This window comes from Microtus ochrogaster, chromosome 6 (genome assembly GCF_000317375.1).
Source record: "Microtus ochrogaster isolate Prairie Vole_2 chromosome 6, MicOch1.0, whole genome shotgun sequence".
NCBI lineage: Eukaryota > Metazoa > Chordata > Mammalia > Rodentia > Cricetidae > Microtus > Microtus ochrogaster.
In genome coordinates, this window is record NC_022013.1 from 67,773,943 (window position 1) to 67,780,095 (window position 6,153).

Consider the following 6,153-nt stretch of genomic DNA (forward strand, 5'->3'; position numbering starts at 1 on the left):
GTTCCTGTCTCTTCCCCTTTGTATTCCTCTCTCTACCCAGCCATATCACTCCTGACTGTGTCTCCACCAAACCTCAGACTGCACACTCCACTGAGTTCCTGTCTCTTCCCCTTTATATTCCTCTCTCTACCCAGCCACACCACACCTGTCTCCACCTCCCTAGTGCTGGGATTAAAGGTGTGTGACTCCCCAAAATGGAAATTAATGGTGTGAGCCATCACCACCTGGATCTGTTTCTGGATTGATCTTGTATAATCCAGGGTGGCCTTGAACTCACAGATCCGTCAGCCTCTGTCTCCCAAAGGTCACTAAAGGTGAGTGTCATCAGTCCCTGGCCTCTAGTGGCTTAGTTTTGCACTCTGATCTTCAGGAAAACTTTATTAAAATACAAATGAAATACCACTACAATCCTTGGCCAATATAACCTATCATTAGCATTGGGGCCATTAAGTCACTGGTCAATAAGCTCTGTGGCAAGCAGAGTTGTTGAGTGTCTTGTACCCCAGTGAAGTCGCCTTACCTATAAAGGGCAGTGCTCTTTAATGGGCCAGGGACCCACAGGGTGTTTTCCACTGCTCATTTTCTCCCGAGGGAGATGTCCATGGCTCTGAATAAGAAAATCAAAGATGTCAGTCATATGTCTATAATTCAGCTTTCAGTTAAGAAATCTTTGGCATTATTTCAGTTTTATTGGTGTGAATCTTATCTGGGAAACTGAGTCAGGCTTTCAACTCCTTACATCCCAGAACAGAATCCTTTTTCTTCAAAAGCAGATGTGGCAGTGTCCAGGGCTTTCTCTGAACGCCTCCCTGAAGCCAAACAACCTTTTCTGTAGAGCCAGAATTCAGCATTTGTGCTTGTCTTTGACACTGAGTGAAAAGAAAATGATCCAGCCTTCCTACTGGCTATTCTCTGATTGCCTTAATTCATGGGAAGCCAAGGAGGAAAAATTGGTAGGTTCAACACTGTTGGACAGGGGTAAACAGAATCATATCACATTAACTGTAATTTATAGCATTTCAACACATTGCTGCCTGTGCCAAAGCCAGCAACAATCTGCCACCATTGGAAAAGGGGGAGAATAGGGCAAGCTGGGGGCTCGAGGAGAGAACCCAAATTTCTATTTTCCAAGCCAGAGTTTGAAAGTTGGAGCCCCATCAACACTTTCTTCAATGTTTTGCTCATTCATACTGTAAAAATAAATATCACAAAATATTTTCTGGGCTCAGCTTAGTATGTTGCTAAAACCAGAGCCAGCCAGCTTCCAAACAGACTCACTGAGGCTCGCTTCACAAGCACGGACGTTTTCAGGCTGGCAGGCAGCCACCAGAGGGGTTATTGAAATTCAATTCAAAATGATGGACTCTGCATGAAAATGCCCATTTATGAACACTCAAAAAGGCCCGGCGTTTTACGGAAAGATGACAGCAATGACAGCTTCTAGGTCCATCCAGGGTTGCCTGGAGATGATTATCCCCTCTAAGCACACACTCTGAGAGCTTTGTTGGAGAGTCTTCTAAAGACTCAGACTGTTTGAATGTGGGTGGAAAGTCCTCCATGGATGAGGCCGCTTATTACAGGCTGAGGAAACAAACACACACAAGGCTGCTGGGAGCTGTGGAATTAGCAGCTAAAATACCCATAGCGGGGTCTACATCATGGATCCCAACCAGCAGACTCAGATCAGAGTCTGGACTGGATACTGCTTCCTATCCTGCTGGGGTTACCTTCCCACATCCAAGGGCAGGACACTGGGAAATTATGTTCTCCCTGGAGAATCCCCACAACCACGGATATATAATATTTTTCTCACATAGGCCTAAGCACAACTTTTATGGCTAAAATTATACTTACATGGTGAATATGTAAATCACAACTCCAAAAGCACTGGTCTTCTTTCAAAGCTATCTTTACTCTTATGACAATGAAATGATACCGATGAGGACAGGAAGTTGATCATATTCGTTGCTGCCTTTCCCATGATTGAATACCCTCTAAAGCAACTGAAGATGAAAATACATAGGTTCAATTATTTTTGAGTCCTTTTATAAAATGCTTACCATTGACTCTGTTCTTGAGGCAAACAGTGCCAGAAGGTTGTCAAAAGGAACTCGAAGGCCAGAGAACCGCTGAGAACTTAAGTCCACCTCGCACTGGGAGAAGGGTGACTGTTTCTCTATGTCTCAGGGCCACTTACATTAGATACCAGCAGGGGTGGTAGTGACATTTGTGGATTATTGGCTTCACCCATCATGACACTGCTTAGGATGTATGCTTTGGATCCTAGTCAAAGAAGAGGACCTTGTTCTCAGTATTGACCAAGCTAGATATTTATTAATAACCATAGAAAAAAAGTATTTCAGGAAGTGACTCCATACCATATATAATGTCCCAAAGGCAAGGATGTCCAACTGCTACTTTCACATGGGAGCCAAAGTATCCCTGGATCTGGAGGTGAAGGCATCCATCACTCATCTGATGAAGAGCTAGTGCCAGGAACTCGTCTGCACTCTGGTGAATAAAATCAAGTCCTTCTTCCCATCGAGAATACTTCATTTCTATACAATAAAACGGTACCCATTTAAAATACAAGTCAATCAGTGATAACTAGGGAAGAAAATAAAACGAGGTGCAGATTTAGAGGAAGTCGCCGAGGAGAGGATATTCTGGGAGGCTTCTGTGGGGATGAATATTTGAACCAAGGCTCTAATAAGTGAGAACTTAGCCTGGGCTAATGGGGCCATCAGCATCTGACAAGGCCCTGAAGAATGTTCTGGTTTGAAACAGCATCACACAATGACATAAAAACCAACAGACAAGAACAATTTCTTGCACAACAATACTTGAATGCTGAAAATTGGAAACACGTTGTCTCTCCAGCCAGGCTGGCAAACACTTAGTGAGGGACACGGAAAAAGAAGAAGCATGGGACTTGGAAGTAGGGCACAGCCTGATGAGTCCTTGTGAAACTGAATAAGCTTGCATTTTCAAGAGCTCTTTCCCTTTACTGGCGTGCTTTAGGCCAGTAGGGCTGCTGTAACAGAAACAGCATAGGGGAAACCAGTTAGAGACAGCAGCAGAAAGGCGTTTCTCAAAATCCTGGCAGTTGGGAAGGCTAGGACCAAGCAAGGCTTTGGTAGATTTGGCTTCTGAAGAGAGCTACTTCTAGGCTCACAGACTGTCCAGGAGAGAGACATCCATGTAATCTCTTTCATGATCTGTTCATGAGCAATAACTAACCACTGCCCTGACCCCCACTTGTGAATTCCGTTGCAACGGGAACTGAACTGGGTTTCAGCCTGATTAGGGGTGGGCCACGAATATCAGTCTATGGAAACCCCCAGATGTTATTTGTCGGGCTACGCTCCATGGCCAGCATGAGAAGAGCAACTGTATGGATTAGAGCAGAGAGAGGATTGACTGTGGAGTCGGATATGATGTTCATAAATCTTGATTCTGCAATGCTCACACCTCATCTGCATCACCTGTGTGTTAACTTTCATACCTGGAGATGGAAATGACCATATCTAGTTCTGGGACTTTGCTGAGAATTACTACACAAGTCCCTCTTGAGCCCATCCTAGCAGTGATGGGATGCAGTGGCATAGACAATTTGAGATTAGAAATCAGAAAGAAACATATCATTTACTGTAAACAATCAACCCCAAGGCTGCTTCTCCTCCATCTTCCTCAGAATAGCTAGTCTTACATCCCAGCCCACCAGTACCAGTGCCCACTGTGGATCTGGCTCAGACCACTCATATTTGTTAAATCTCTTTCTAATAGGACATATTAAATAAATGGCTATTTCAAAAATGAGTACTCTGGATGTGTGGCTTGAGTTTTGGTACAGAAAGCCAACTCAAACTAATTGGGAGCAACTCTAGCCTGAATTAGTCATGTTATTACGCACAGAATATTTTAAGAAGTCTAGGCTTCTCTGTGTAAGCATTAGAACAAAGTTACCTACAGGAAGAGATTCATTGGTAGCTCCAAATGGATGTGAAATAACTATTTTTTTCATCTGAATATTTCTTCTCCATGGACCAATCTGTATATACATCCACTCAACCATAGAAATTGATGGAGTTCCTGGCACTAACTGTTATGTTTGGGATTCAACCAAAACCCATCATCACACTGAGTGATCAGATGGAGCACACATTTTAGTTCAGAAGATGATATGCACTCTCATGGTGAATTTATTTCTTGCAGATGTGACATGACCATCTCCATAATGATGCAGAGCTCTGTGGTTACCAAAAGAGGACTTTGGCCCTCAGTAATGGCAATGACAGAAACAGAAGGATACAATGACAGCCAGGTCAGTTGTCATGGTGATAAGTCTGTTATCCTTATCTTCTAGAAGGAGGGAGATTCCAGTCACCATTTCCTTCTGCCTCCCTGCAGGGGATCCTGTGCCTGTTGTACATACATAGTCTTGAAGAGTGCCAGAGTCTATACAGGACAGGGAAAGGTCCCAAGGGATTGGGATGACTTGGTGGCTCAGCTTTTCCTGCATCATCTTCCATGATGAGAGAGGGGGGCACTGCTTACTGATGTTGCCTTCAAGTCAGTCAAGTTCTTGTAACCCCAATAAACCCATTGCTTTCCCATGCTAGACTTTGGCAGAATCCTTTGTCTGTCAGCATTTCACGTAAACACTCATGTATTCATAGGAAAAAAAATCATACAGCAACACAAATAGACAAATTAATTCAGAAATAACTTGACGTACTGGTAAATACTATTGTTACCAAGATCTCCATTGGGCCTTCCCTGGCTGCTCAGTTTTCTGCTGAATGAATTCAGATGAGATATATAGAGTATAAATTAGAAGACAGACTAATAAGGGCATTGTTCTAACCTTTTGAGTAAATATGCTTTGTATTATTTCTAATGTTTCTGGATTTTAGAGGAATGCATGTGATTGACAGCTCATTTAGATTAACTCATAAGGGAAAAGATAAAAATATCCCTCTGTTCTTTACTAGAGAACCTCTGATACATGATAATATTACAGTGCCATGTTTTTATCCAGGGCAAGAAGTATGATCCAGATCCATTGAGAATTAAAGAAAGAAAATAATTCTTTTAAATCTATAAAAATAAAGCCATGCTTAGGGCTGGAGGTTAAGAGCACCAGCTGTTCTTCCAGAGGTCCCTAGTTCAATTCCCAGCAACCACATGATGGTTCACAACCATCTACAATGAGATCTGGTGCCCCCTTCTGGCCTGCAGGCACATATTCAGGCAGAACACTATATACAAAATAAATTAAAAAATGAAGCCATGCTTGGGCTGGGGAAAATACTCAGTGAATAAAAGTGCTTGTTGTACAAGCATGAACTGCAGTTCTAATCCCTAGAACCTACATAACCAAACAGGCATGATGGTCACCTAAAATTCCAGAGCTTGAGAGGCAGAGGCTGCTCTCCAAGGCAAAGAAGATACCCAGACTAGCCAGAACTGGAGAGCTCCAGGTTCCAGAAGAGATCCTGGCTCTATAAATAAAGTAGAGGTCTCTAATACAAATTCAGGCTTCCACATACATGTGTACACATGTGCACATGCATTTGTACCCATGCACATGAGAACAGGCATGCACCTATGAATGCATACAATACAAACACTAGAGAAAACCACTTTTCCTCTCTTGAGTTTCCAGCTATCGCCAGCATCCTCTTCCATGTGTCACTTAAATCTTAATGTCCGAGGTAATTGTGACTCCACCCCCATCTTCCTTGATATTTTAGATTCCAAGGAAGAACAATTATAAAACTTTCCCATTCCTGAAAAACAGTGTCTTAGGGAATTCAGAAGTTGAAGTCCAAGGATGGTTTTGAAGGAGGTCATCCTTAATGACCTCCAAATCTTCTATCTTCCAATGAGCTACTTAGAACTAGGGGAAGTTTTATCCAGGGTCTGTGGAGAACAAGGCAGGGTTCCAGGTAGGTAGGGTGGGGCCACTATTAATGTGATTTAAAAAGTTGTTAAAGCAGTAAGAGATACAGAAAGTCATAGATACAATGAAAGAAGGGAGGAGGGAAGATGGGGGGGTAAAGGCACCTGGGACAGGGAGAACAACAGGCCCAGGACTTTGAGGTGAGAGGGAGAGGGATGTTTTCCAAACAAGACAAGAAGGTCATATTG